This window comes from Euprymna scolopes, chromosome 16, assembly GCF_053919585.1.
Source record: "Euprymna scolopes isolate OS-2025 chromosome 16, ASM5391958v1, whole genome shotgun sequence".
NCBI lineage: Eukaryota > Metazoa > Mollusca > Cephalopoda > Sepiida > Sepiolidae > Euprymna > Euprymna scolopes.
In genome coordinates this window covers 883,772-898,907 of record NC_136497.1, presented here as the reverse complement: position 1 = coordinate 898,907, position 15,136 = coordinate 883,772, and the positions used below count along the sequence as shown (strand labels likewise).

The following is a 15,136-nucleotide window of genomic DNA, read 5'->3' as shown; positions in this document are numbered from 1 at the left end:
CAAATCATGTCGGGGTCACCAGTCTGTTGGGGACAGGATGGTCTGCTGCGTGTGATAGACGACCCCGTTCCCATGTGTGTAATGGTGGATGTATTTAATGGTAGAAGAATTGAAAAGACAAAAGGTTGCATAATGAGGACGAAAACATACCATTATATATCAGCGAAAGAAATGCAATTTATTTCCATAAATATACATGAAGAAGTGATAGAAAGAATGAGAGTTCATTGAGAGATGAGTAACGTTAATTGCGGCCCATGGCTCCACCGGAGCAGTGTTTGTTACATCTGGACTGCTTGAAGGTCCAGCACGAAAGAGGAAGAAATATGGGGAACAGGAAGTGACGTAGCTAGGTCGCTCTTCTGAGTTAAAGGGTGACAATAGAGTTTTCAACTCCTACACCTGTCACAAAATGAAAATGTAATTTTTTAAAAATCATGTAAATTGACCAAGTATATTTTTTATATAGACAATTATTTTTTTAACGATTTTAATAGTAAATTGTATCCATTAAAAGGTTGATTTTGATCTAGTTAACTCAAATGGAGTCGTCTCCTCATTTATAAAACATGGCAGATCAAACACATCTCGCTTAGTCATAAAAATTGATTTTCTTGTTTTAAAAAAACTTGATTAATTTATGTGATGTTTGGAATATGATTGTCTTGAAAATAAGCTTAATTCTGAATCACCAAATGTTCAAGTCAAGACAAATAAAATATCAAATAAAATCTGTAGTCCTATAAAAGAAAATCTTAATAAAAAAAGGAATATCAATTACATATGATGGCAATCTTCTGCCTCGTGAGACAATGGCATTCTGCATCTAGTTGGTGCTGTGACTATGCAGTCGAAGCTGGAGTTGCTTCTCCAGATGGAGGCATGAGTGGCGATTAGGAGATCTGGGTTTTCCCATTTACCAGGGTCCTCCTCTTGGTGTTGCAGACAAAATCTGACAGAAAGATAAGCCAATACGGTCAGAACCAGCACAGCTGCGGAAATTGCTAGAAAGGTCTTGCAGTGGCTGACAATCCACCTATTAGGACTCAAAACCAGATTTTTGTCAGAGTTTACTCCCTTAGCCTTTCCGAAGGCATCGACACGGCAGTGGAGCTATTTGCTATAGCTGGTGAAAATTTGAAAATATTTCCAATTTTAACAAAAATAACAGTGATCCTCATCAGTTTTTTTTATGCATTTTTTATTTTGCAGTTTGGGACATATTAGGTTGGCAACTCTCTTTTGAACCCTGTCCAGTGACTAGTTGCAAATGCACCAGTCCAAATATGACAATACTCCATCCATGGGCGAATGGTGGCCTTGAAGAAGGAAACTTTCAGGCATAAGTAACTTTCTAGCATGGTAGAGAAAGCCTACTTTTCTTCAGAAGCCGTGGAAAATGCTCTTGATGTATCTGTTCCAACTCATGTTTCCTGTGAAGGTCAAGCCAATGGGTTTAAACAAAATATTTTCAAGTAATCTGTTATTAGCCATAGCTATTTGTGGTTGAAAAGGTTTCTTGTAATTATTAAAGGAAAGGAACTTAGTCTTGGCAGCTTTGAATGTTACCATCCATTTTTGTCCTCATTTCGTCAGAGACTGGAGATCTTCTAGGGTTTCCGCCATTTCCTTAGATATGTGTTCATTCATTTTCTCCTCGTGTCTGTTATAGAGCATGGTGGCATCAGCAAATATACCCATCTCGGAGACAATTTTATTAGGGAGGTTATTTTAAAATATCAGGAGTAATAAAGGTCCATGGATCAACCCCTGAGGTACACCCTTATTTATATCATATTGTTTTGATGTACGACCATCAGGGACAACCTGGAATTTTCTATTATTTAAGAAGTATTTAATTATGTTTAGTATTCGTCCAGTAATACCGTATGATCCGATTTTCCTGAGAAGACTATCAACCATACTGTATCAAAAGTCTTAGATATATCTAGGGCTACTGCCCTACCTTTCCTTGCTTTATCCAGTGCATGGTATATATGTTCAGAGATTACAGTTAGGATATCTGCAGTAGAATGGGCTTGCCTAAATCCATATTGCTTGTTATGCTTGTATCAAAATAAAAGCAAAATTCTTCAGCAATTATTTTGAAAAAGACTTGAACAAAATAAAGACTAACATGAACAATAATGAAAAAGCAACATTTATTGTTAGTGTTAATCCTTTTTATGTCAGTTCTTAGTGTAATTGTTAACCTCCTTTTAAATAAATGTTCCTTTTGTTTTGGCCTATCAGAAAAGAGAAACAAAGAAGTAGTTGTGTAGATTAGTGATCTTTTAAACCAATGCATTTTAGGTAAAAACATTGTACGTACGCGTCGAAATTAGTTTAAATTACAAAAATTGCAAAAAATGATCCAGTAGAAAAATACTTACAAATAAAAATAAAAACTGAGTTTTATTATATTTTTGAATGTTGGAGAGTTCGAAAAATCCAAGGGAAGGTAACTGCAATCGAAAATTTTGATTAAATAAATACATGCTATCATTTTTAAGCACAAAATCTCAAAATGTCATTATAGCTGACTTTTTTTTTATTTAAAATACTTTTAACACATTATCTACTGGATTATTTTTTGTATTTTTTAAAATTTAAATTATTTTTGACATGACATGTAAGTACGTAATGTTTTCACCTGAAATGTGTAAGTTCAAAAGATTGCTAATCTACACAATGACTCAATATTAATTTCATGTCACCACCACAGACCATAAAAGAGTGAAAGATTGGAAGAAAGAATTGATGAATTTTAAGGAATATCAAAATGCTTTTTATATTACAAAATTATTGGTTTCCCTATCATCCTATAAAAGGAACATAGAAGACTCATTGAATCTTTATTTCTGAAATTCTAATAATTTTTCAATATTTCAAATTGTACTCTATTAATTAATGAAGGTTTTAATTGATATAACCCATTAATTATTGAACTTACGTTTAACTGAAATACTGAAACATCTTATAAGTATGAAATAGTATTGAATTTTTTTTTTTACAAAATCTATGTATATATAAGTAATAAAAAGTCTGTTTAAGCACTGTTAATATGGAATGTAAAGTTCAAAATTTAATGCTTTAAAGACCAAAACAAGTGCAGATTTTTTTCAATAAAAAAAATATCCATTTATTAAAATTAAATTCAATACTTCGATTTATAACAAAATTTCATCAGGAAATACAGGTTTTTCATTTCATTTTTTTTTACTTACCATAATAATGATGGTAATATATATATATATATAATGATAATATATATGTAGCGGGGGTACACGGCGTTGCCCGGGTTTTTAGAGGGGTGGGGGGTGTAAAATGATTACAAAGCGAAGTAATAACCCTGTTTAAATATTAGGTATTTTTTTAGATTAGGTCCACCTCCACAATTTTCTTTTAAATGACGACTTTTAGAGGTTTTCGACTATACTGAATACGGAAATCGCATTGCCATTTTGCAGAAATAAGTAGTTATCGAGATATAAAAAGTTGTTTTAGACATTGTATTCTTTCGCGGCCATCTTTGTTACGCACGTAGATTTGTTTACGGCGCAGTCGGCCGCCAAAGAATACAATGCATAATACAACTTTTTATATCTTGATAACTACTTATTTCTTCAAAATTGCAATGCAATTTCCGTATTCAGCATAGTCAAAAACCTTCTTACAAGAAAATTGTGAAGGTGGACCTATTCTAAAAATTTACCAAATATTATAGAAACAAAAAATGTTAAAACTTCTAAAAAACGACTGGGCCGGTGGTGCCCGGGTGTTTGAAAAAACAAAAAATGGTTGAGGGAGGGGAGGTTCGAACACGAATACTTGAGGCGAAAGCAAAAAAAATAAAAAAACAAAACGTTATGAATTAACTAAAAAGTGAATTAGGTCAAATATCAATCCCGCAGTCAAGTTTGTTTTGGTTTAGTTACTCAACATGTTGGGTTGAAAATCAGCTCCCCATAAAAAATAGGGGTGTCCATATGAAAGCAATTGTTTGATATAAGGTTTCCACCACACTGATCAAAAGCTGATTGCTTTCTGAACGTTCTGGCGCGAAAGCCGAGACCACGCACCGTTTGAATTTAGTTTCACTTTATTTATACTAAAAAGCAGGACAAACAGGGGACAGAGTGAAATAGAGTGAAATTTGCCATAGTCGCGAACGTTTTCAACTTCCATAAGTCATATTCAGGCGAGTGATGAATTAAAAATTGCGTTGGTGAATTTATTGAAAATATGATTAAAGTGTTTAAAATCATAAAAAGCATTTAAGCGTGTCTTCTCCTTGATATTGAGCCTAATTGAAAGTCGTTTTTTCATACGGCTTCAATGATTGGGAGGTGCAGTGCAAGACAACTAAAATGGCAGTGTATTTAATTAGCATATTCCCAAATTCAGTTTTTGGGGTGTCGCGCTGTAAGGTATTGGTAAATGAAGCTATTTGAGGACCAGTATCTTTCGCCGACTAAAAAGTCACCTATCTTTCCTGAAAAGCTCCATTTACCAACACCTTACAGCACATGACACGTGCATCAAATCCGTTGCCAAGGTCGCTGGAAAAATAGTGAGATCCTTCTATCAAACCAGTAGATATTTCACTGCTGATGCAATTCTCTACCTTATAAGAGTCAAGTACATCCAAGGATGGAGTACTGTTGCCAGATCTAAGCAGGAGCTGCAAGTAAGACCTCATCCTGCCTTGGTAGAGTTCAAAATAGGCTTCGTAGCCTAGTGGGGGATGCCCTTTTCTTTTCCTCGAAACCTCTTTTCCACAGAAGAGATGTTGCGAGCCTGTCTCTGCTTTATCATCATTTTTATGGCAAGTGCTCGTCTGAGCTCCAATCTATGGTCCCGCCTGGGTAGACTGTCATGAAAAACACTTGTCTAGCTGAAAACACTATCAATAATTTCCCCCACTCTTTATACATGCCTAAACCTAAACGTAGGTTCCATGAACAAAGCTTCTTTCTTAGAACTGCACGCCTAACGATTACTACAATATTGTCCCATTGACTACTGTATACTCATTAACCCTTATCCTTGAGTAGCCGCCAGACCTTGATAAGTGGTGATTACTTTATAAAAACAAAAAAAAGTCTCACAAATAAGTCTTGTAAATAGAGAATTTCTTTAAATCTTTAACAATTATAAGAAACCTTTTCATCCACTGATTGCCAAGATTAATAGAACATTACCGTACAGTCCAATACTCAAATTTCTCAACCTGACATTCACAGGTAACATGAATTGGTACAAATACAAAGATACTGCCAAGGCTTCTGAAAGGAAGGTGGGATCCCCTAGTAGTGCTAGAAATATTTCTCACACTTTTCAGTATCCTATATCTCTACAAAGTCACTATTTACCCATGCATGAAGTATTGTTATCACATCTGGGCTGGTATACTAACTATTAGTCCCTTCATTTTAGAAAAATCCAAAACAATTTCTAATATATATTATAGATTTCATTCCGTCTACCAAGCTTCAACTTCTGTCCCATCGATGCAAACGTTGCATCTTCGTGCTTGTTTTACAAGTAATTTTAATGGAATTTGATCTGATGAGGTCACTGTACCTGAACAACCTGACAATCAGCTAAATCTCAACCCTTCACTGTAAAAGCTCAGATATTGGAAGGCTTTCTACTCTAACAGCTTCTTTTCTAGAAACTACTAGCATTTGGAATTCCCTCCTTGCTCCTCTACTGTACCAATATGCAAAAATTTAAATGTAATGTAAACAAACATCTTGCTTCACAACTCCCCACCTTGGATGCTCTTATATATATGGTCACTAATTCACTGTAGTCCCTTACATCACAATGCTAGTGTACTTTGTTTGAGGTAAATTGAAATTAAAATAAACAAATGAATAAAAACTTTTTAAAAATCTAATATATGTTTCATAAACCACCACTAAATAATTGCACTTTTAAAACTAATATTTATTTTCATAATTGGTTATAGACACTAAATTTACACACTAATAAGTAATGTACCAACATTGACACCTTGTATTAGTATGGTGTCAACAATCCAAAGAAAATCAATATAAATAACAGATCAGTTTAGTGAATTTTCCTTTTCCTCGATGTAACCGTTGTTTGAACTTGACTTGAAATTTTTAAGTTTAAGAAACCAGTACAATGCAGATTTTTTTTAATAAACATTTGTTTTAAATCAACTTTTGACGATATAACGTCATCATCGTACAAAAAATCAGTTTGTGTCTTTCCTTTTTTTTCTTCTGGCATGATGTCACTAGAAAACTATGATCTTCAACAGCAATTTTTTTTTCAAATGTTCTAATCAAGAGAAACGCGTAATATGTATGAAATTAATTTAGTTGAGACAGAAATCCAAGATAATGTCCGTGATTTATCACAAAACATACAAAGAATAAATTGTCCTTTTTCTTCAATTCTGAAATAGTAATGGATACACACGATATGCCATTATTGTCGATGTCTTCTCAATAGAGACCTACTTTTCCTCCAAAATAGCAAGTGATGCTGCCAGAAGCTCACATTCAACTCTGCTATCAGATAGAGATTACAACTTCCTACTTGTCTATCAGTAAATGCAGCTAAACGATTAGAATTAGTGGAAATGTAGGAGGGGAAGGGGTGTCAGACCGGAAAGACATGCTAACCAAAAATAGGAAATTACCAATAAGTTAAAACCAAAATGGCCAGATTCTTCACCATAAATACTTTTTGAATGATGGAATCATAAGACACAGGGAAAATTCATAGCAAGGCATGGTTTATATTGTATATAGTCAATGTGATATTATGTTTTAGATGAAGACTGATATTTTGGATTAATTGAACTACTGCTCTCATCTTGAATGTTATCTTTTACAATATTTTGACTGATGTGACATCTGATCTTCTTCAAGTAAATCTTGCAACAGTAACAGTCTTCTGGAAGTTAACGATTCAATCCTAAGTACAAGTGATACTGAGAATAATATTAAAAATTATTTATGATTTTTACTTACTTTGGCTGTTGAAATGAGAACAGTCTATTCCGACTTCACTCAAACTTCCATCTTCACTGGAAGATATGTAAGAAACTCAACATTCAGTGTAGTAAAAACTCCTGGGAACATATACCCGAACGAACAGTTGGGAATGACAACTACACTATTCACTATGACTACATAATCCCTACTGCTACATATCTTGAAAACGCAGTTGTTAAACCAGATATAGTGATTTGGGACAGAGCAAACAAAAAAGCGACCGTAATAGAGGTCAGTGTACCCAATGATACAGGGCTTAACAGAGTTGAGAGGGAAAAGATAACAAAGTATCAAGGACTTATGTATGATATGAAACGAAATTGGAAATTAAAAGACGTTTCAATTATACCAGTCATCATAGGAGCAACTGGGCTTATGAAAAAGAACTTTAAAAAGTACATAGCAAGCATACCCGGTGAACCAAGTGCAAGTGAAATACAAACGATTGCACTGAAAGGGACGGCTAGAATCCTGAAAAGATCTCTTGGTTGGACTCACTAAAATAGGGGTAAATGGATGGTTGGATGTCCCATCCCCTAGAAGAAAAAGTTTAAGAAAAATGAAAAAAAAAAAAAAAGAGACAATTCCAAAGTGCAACAAAGATTGCCAAGTTTGACAAGACACACCTGTAGAAGATCGAAGGTGACATCAACCGAAATGGTGTGAGAATACATCCACGGTGAGAATGGTAGTTCAAATAATGCAAACAAAGTCAAAGTGATGTTCACATTTTGGTAGGATTACATTAAATATAGCTATGTGGAACACATTACCATCAGACTGCTTCTTTGCAGATTATAACATTGTATTACAACATTGAATAAAATCCAATGTCAACAAATACTTGTCATGTTATAAACCACCTCCATAAGTAATTAAATTTAATTCATTCCATTACTCATTTCCAATCCTTTCATAATATTCTTCATCTTCATAGTTTACTGGAGGATGGATTACTTAGTTGCTCAGTGGTCTCAGATGCTTATCACTTCCAGTTCTATCTAGCTATCACAATTGCTGTTTTGGGACACCGTTGGAGCACGGGTTGGTACTGATTGTTGCTGCAAGTGCACTACAGGTTCTTACCCTGTCTCACTAGGGAACCTGACAGTAGTAGCTGATGCAATTATGCACTTGTGTGTTTGAGGTGGGAAGCCCTTAAAGTTTAGAATATGCATGACTCACTAGTATGTGGATATGCTCTTGTATCCAGACAGTTTCCCAGAAAGATATGCGTTTCATGAGATGCTAGATGTTAGGTATGGCACTATATCATATAGCACTGCTCCACACTGTGTTGAAGGTAACTACCCATCAACAAACAGACATTGCTGGAAGTGTCAGCTGATGATAGGAAGGGCATCCAGCTGTAAAAAAACCTGTTCCATAATCACATGGAAGTCAATGAAAAATTTAACAGGAAACATAAGAGTCAAAGGTATAGTAGAGAACAAGACATGGGCAGACCAGACCAGCAAAATGACCACAACAAAAATTCAGATTTACCATTTTTTAATGTTGGCATGATGAAGGGGAATGAGGAAGAGGTTGCAGAAACACTATCGTGCAGTAAAGTCAAGCTATGTTGCTTACAAAAGATGAGATAGAGAGGAAGATCAGGTTGCATGATTCAAGGCAAAGACAAACGCTACAAACTCTTTTGGACTAATAATAGACAGGACACAGAATGTGCAGGAATTTTCTCACTGAGAAATGGGTGGACAAGGTGCGTGGCAGAATCATCCTCACCAAAATTATGGTAGAAAATACTGTTCTCATCTTCCTAAAACACCTTCTATGAATGTTTGAGTGAGGTTATTTGTGTGGTGATGGGGGGGGGGCATTCTAATCACGAAATAGACATTAGTAAAGCAGAAGCAGATTTCAAGGAGGTTCATGGTGAGCACCGCATTGGTGAATGAAGTACTAAAGGTGAGAGGAGTTTTAAGTTTGCACGTGCCAATAATCTGGTAGTTGGAAACTCAATTCAAGATGGAAGACAATATCACGAATCTAGAAGTGAAAAATCAAGTTGATTATATACTGAAGCAGATGGATCTCTGATAAATCAAGTAAATCAAGGAGAGCATAGGAGAGGAGTGTGCAACGCAGCATAGACTATTGATATGTGAACTCATAGTCAGAACATGCCCACAAGACTGCCATAGATTCAAACTTAGAGGGAGACATGGAAATTGAAGGAGGCAAAATTACAGAGAAAATACCAAAACGCTTTTGCCAGTTTTAAAAATCTACTTTGCAGTTGTGTGTATATCCCAGTTAGGATAGATGACCACGTTATGTTTTTGTAGTTGTTGCAGTGAGATGTCGATGTCTGCCTACATACAGTGCCTGGTATTGACCAGGTTCAACGTTGCTTAACCTTGATGATCAAATGAGAACCGGTGTGTCAACGTGATTAGAGGCCCGACAATATTTTTTGGACACTTTGAAAAAAGTACTTCAAGGTCATTACTAGTGCCAAAAACTTTGGAGATTGTAAGTAAATAGTTGAGGAGTGAAAATACACTACTAGTGTAAACATTTTTTTAGTTTGGCTTTGATAATTTTAGTTTTTTGTGATTTTTGAGAAAACCTGTGCGACACTATTTTTCGGACATGACAAAAAATCCTATTTTATTAAGAGCTACGTTAATGTATATGTTGCTGTATGCAAATTTTCTGCTTGTACACTTAGCTGTCATCATTAGAATCAATTATCTGTTTTATTCTACTGGCAAAACAATTAAGTTTAATGAGGTAAAATGTATTTAAAAGAAGTCGTTTGTTTGGCACGGAGGAAGCAGGAAGATGGCCTCAGCATCAGAAGGATCACCATGGATTTGAAGCTGTCAAAATCAACAAACTCCGAGCGGAAAAAAAGAAGAGAGGACGGAAAAGATCAATTGGCAAGAGGACTGAAAGGAGAATGAAGAGGACTGTGACACGGCTTTTGACATCTGGAGAAAAAGTTACAGCAAGAAAAGTGAAGGAGAAATGTGAATTGGATGTAAATGTTCGAACAGTACAAAGAACGCTGCATAGGATTGGTTTGAAGTATGCAAAGGCTAAGAAAAAAATTGCACTAACAAAGACACACAAAGGAGCAAGACTGAAGCGTGCTAAAAGGTGGTTAACAATGCATGTTGACTTTAAAAATGTTATATTTACTGATGAGAAGCGTTTCAAGTTTGATGGGCCCGATGGATGGTGTACTTGGTCGAGAAGGGGTGAGCCTGTTGTACTGAACAAACGACAGATGGGAAGAGGAGGAGTTATGGTTTGGGGTATGATCTTTGCTAATGGAAATATATGGTTGGAGTGGCTGAAAGGATGACAGAATAGCGAAAGCTACAAACAGTTGCTGGACGAGAAAGCCCTACCAAGGATAAGAAGAGAGATGGGGAATGATTTCGTTCTACAGCAAGACAATTGCAGCACCCATGTGTCAAAACTCACGAAAGAATGGATGGCTGAAGTGAATATGACTACTTTGGAATGGCCTGCAAAAAGCCCAGATCTAAATTTAATGGAAAATGTTTGGGAAATGCTTGCACAACTTGTCTATGATGGACCTGAAAAAAGGAAAGAGGCTCAACTATGGAAACGAATACTAGATGCCAAAAAACAACTAATAGAAACACGTAGAGATGTTATTGTGCATATGTTTGATCATTATGAAGAGAGATTGATAAAAGTTATTGAGAAGAAAGGTGATGTTAGAGACTATTAACGGTTTTTCAACAATGTCAGAAAAATAATGTTGCGTGTGTTTTGTAAAAAATGATGAAAATTAATATTTTTCCTTACCTAATCGATTTTCTTCCATTTTTATTACAGGTATTGTCTTTATATGTCTATGCTATTCTATTGAAGGAATTTCGCCACTCTATGGTACTCGGAAAGTTGAATACTAAAGTGTCCAAAAAATATTGTCGGGTCCCCTGTATATTGTATATATGACTGGTTAGATGTAATCTACCGATAAAAGGACATTTTAGTTTCAATAGAAAATCTACAGACAATAGTCAAATGAGGGGAAAATTTTCTACCGAGATTAATGAGGATTGATGGTAACTCCCGCAAGGAGGGTGTAAAATAGTGCATATGAGTGCGTGGGAAAATAGCAGCAGCTGCGAAGGATGGCTGGCTTGCAAAGAGATTAGCAGCAGCAGCAGTAGCTCAAAACTGTGCATATGCAAATTAGGAAATGCGTGCAAGTTGGCACAACAAGAAAAAGAGAAAAAGGACACCATGTGCTCAGGGGAGAAACAAAGTTGGCGTTGAAGAAAATGGATGTGTAAAGCGAAGGTGAGAAATAGCCGTCTACGGCCGGCGTGAGGTCAAAGAAGAAAAGTGCACCCGGGCGAGATGGACGATGGCGAGAGACTTTTAAGTGATGTTGAGATGGGAGAGTAACGGTAATAAACTTTTGTTGATGCCGACCCGGATTTTTATTTATTTTTTATGTTTTTTTTTCAGTTTTATTTTTATGAATTACTAAGATAAAGTGTTACGCCACCTATCATTACAAGGAGAGTAGTCGCTATGTATAGAGATTAGATGTGAATGTATGAATAAGCAGTCTTAAACAAAATCATGGATTGTTTCTTGACAAAGCATAAAGGGTAAAAGTTCACTAAAGAAATAATAGTCTGTAGTCACTTTATCAACTCAACAAGTTTTGGAATCGGGAGAAACGATAAAAAAAATATGGAAGAGAAAAATTAAAACAGTAAAAAAAAAAGAGGGAGGAAATAGATGGGAAAGAAAGAGGAAAGAGAGGGGAACAAGGAAAGAGGGAGTTGAGAGGGGGGAGAAAGAGGGGAAAGGAGAGAAAAAGGATTGGGGGGGAAATGGGAAAGAAAAAGGGTAGAGAAAAAAACGAAAAATAAACAAGGAAAATTGAAAACAGAAAAGGAAAAAGGGGGGGGGGTACAAAAAAACTTAAAAACTTAAACAGAATATGAAACATGGTAAAAAATAAAAATACGTTGTTGGCTAAAAAATAAAAACAAATAAACCAAATAAAACACTTGTTAAATGTCTAGTTTTAATTTTGCTTTACCGCAAACACTTGGCACCTGTAGAAACATGAACTTAATCAGAGTGAATTATCAAGTGTGAAAAATAGAAAGTTGAGGGGAGGGGATAAGCTCTCCAACGACGGCAACGAAGAAGAAAAGAAAAGTGAAAGTATAAAGAAAAGAAGACATTTAAAAGCAAGGAGGTATTTAGTTCTCGTCTACTGTAAAATCTGTGACAACAGAGTCGGAAAGATGGAATGAGAGGTCAGCGCCTCCGGGCCCTCCACCCCCGAGAAGGGGTACTCTGGGCTGCAAAAAGTGCCTGGGCAACCCCATCGGTATTGTCTAATAAGGACACCTCAGGCGATCAGCAATAAACTAACGCCTTCTCAAAGAAAGAGGGCAAAGTCTGGGAGGATGGACCTCCTAGAACTGCACAGAACTAACATTACACTGCAATCAACATGGACCGGGACATTACAGGAATTATCTAATCCCTGTAGATTGGGGGGGGGGGCTGAAGATAAAAATCCCCAGACGGAAAGTTTTTTTTTTGTTTTTTTTTGTTATTTAATGTCGAATCCAGTAATTTTATTAAAAGTTGTTATGCTTCAAGTTCTTTATATCTTCAAATATTTATCACCTGCGTTTCGTTTTATGGCATATCAACCGTTTTTAGGTTATTTAATACCAAATTCAAATTTATTCAGTGTTTGGTTATTATGTAAGGGAAAATTGTTGCTTTTGTTTTTTGACTTGGCAGAACATAATTGAGTTTTGCAAAGAAAAAAGTAAATAACAATAAAATCAATGTTTAATACGCTTGGAACAGCTTTTTTACTGCAATAAACAAATCCGTTTATTGTTTCTCTGAATTAGAATTAAAAAAAATAATAATAATCGCTTGAATAATTACATAATCCGTGTATAAATTGAACAAGAAATTTATTTTAAAAGACAAAAAAAATAAATAAGACACAAAATAAAGAAGCCAATGCATAAAGGTCCGCATGCGATAATAAAAAAAATAACATAAAAAAAAAACAAAAAAAAAAACTACTCACAGTTTGAGGCTTTTACAGAAAAAAAAAAGTTCTGGATCAATGCAGCAAACGTTCGTGTATTTTCTTTTCTTTTTTTTTTTTTTAGAAGCAGGCGACATTTTTTTTTAACATAAAGATCTTTTTGGGTTTTGAAAAAACTTTACAAAAAGGATGCGAACAATTTCTTTTACAAAAGAGTTTGTTTTTTTTTCTTGAAATTTGACGGAAAGTCTATTGAAAATAGTTCGTGTTTTTTTTTTCTTTTGCAACCTCTATCTCACAGAAGAGATGTTGCGAGTTTGTCTCTGATGTATCGTTATTTTCATGGAAAGTGTTCAACTGAGCTTCAATCTATGGTCCCCCCTCGCCAAACTTTCACAAGAAACACTCATCTAGCTGTAAACACTATGAATAATTTCCCCCACTCTTTATCTGTGCCTAAACCTAAACGTAGATTCCATGAACAAAGCTTCTTTCTTAGAACTGCACGCATGTGGAATTGTCTTCCGTTTTCCTGCTTTCCGGCTGACTACAATATGGTTGTGTTCAAGTCTAACGTAAATAAGTTCTTGATGAGCCGTTCCATATAAGTTATTAAATTTACCAAATTTTCATTACTAATGATTACTATATTGACCAATTTCTACTGTACACTCTTTAACCCTTATCCTTGAGTGGCCTCTGGGCCTTGATAATGTGGTGATGCCTATGTAAAAAAAAAAAAAAAAAAATCTTGCCAGACTATAGAAATTTTAAAAAAACAATTCAAAGGCGTTCTTTTCTCGGGGAAAAAAATATTAAGAATCTGAAAGGGAAAAATGCTGAAAAACATAACCTAAATAACTAAATATATAGCTTTGAATATTATTTTTCTTTGAATTTATATTATGAATTAAAAATCATTTGAGCTCAAGAAACTTTTCGTTAACTTTCATTTTATAGAATATTTTGAAAGAATCTCCTTGTTTTATTCTCTTATATTCTTCTTATTATTTTTATTTTATTTTAATCTTTACGGTAAATAGTTAGTCACGCAGACTACAAACTTTAGGACTTCTATCCGAAAGATAAGTTCCCTCTGGTAACCTCCATTCAAGGTTTACTGAAAATATTTTTAATATTTTGGATCTCTTCCAAAATATTTAAAAACAAATATTGCAATTCTTCTTAAATTCTTAATTCTTCTGTCAAAATATTGAATTCTTTACCCAGGTCAACTTCCCGGTAGAAAGTATTTTCTTTACAAAAGGATATCAAAGCTCAAATGAATCCATTTTGAGATCAATCGTTTCAACTTGTTACAACATTTTTATAAATATTTTAACGAAGAAACATGTTTTTAAAAAGGGTAGAAATGTTTCTCCGGAGATTAGAAAATGGCCGAACTAAACAGTCCGGAAATATTTTCCAATCTGATTATATTTGTTTATTTTACTAAAACAAAAATAAAAACTTCGGTTTTCTTTGTTTATATCACGTGACCCAAAACAGCCAATGAGAAGGCCCCAAAAAGATCGTCTGCCTAATTCAATAAAACCGCCTAAAATCCATACATCTCGAAAAAAAAATCTTAAATCCGCTAAAAAAATAAATTTTACAAACTTTTCTTTTTTTGCAGATCTCTTCTGTTTTAGATGAGATAACTTATTTCAAATAAATTCTGAAGATATCAAAATATTCAAGTATTAAAAAAAAAAAAATGACAGCAAAGTTCGCTCACAATATTAAAAAAAAAAAATTTTTTTAAAAATTAAAAAAAAAAAAAAACTGCAAATATTAATCAAAGTGACATTCTAAATATAATAAGCCATTGATTATTTTTTATTTAAAATAAATTCTGAAAACGTTTTTGGTCAGGTCAGGACAGCCTGACCGTATATACCGAGAGTTCTTATTTTAATTTGTTTGAAACATTTCCATAAATAAATAAATAAAATACAGTTTCTTTATTTTTAATAGGATTTTCAAAATATAATTTAATTATTACAGTATCAATTTAACAATTAATTTATTAATTGAACCAAATTGT

The 15,136-nt window shown here is 34.4% G+C and overlaps 1 protein-coding gene across 4 annotated transcripts in view; it reads right to left on the bottom strand.

The window, feature by feature from the left end:
• Positions 1-15,136, bottom strand: part of LOC145295824 (serine/threonine-protein phosphatase 2A regulatory subunit B'' subunit beta-like) — a 455,722-nt gene that overhangs the window by 414,683 nt on the left and 25,903 nt on the right. The window contains exon 1 of one of the 4 annotated variants that reach the window (XM_080141513.1): positions 13,129-13,444. The exons of 2 other annotated variants lie outside the window; for them this stretch is intronic. The gene's annotated coding sequence lies outside the window, so the exon portion shown is untranslated. Of the gene's footprint in view, positions 1-2,393; positions 2,466-13,128; positions 13,445-15,136 lie in introns of those variants that run through there. One more of the 4 variants, XM_080141515.1, reaches the window with a different exon arrangement.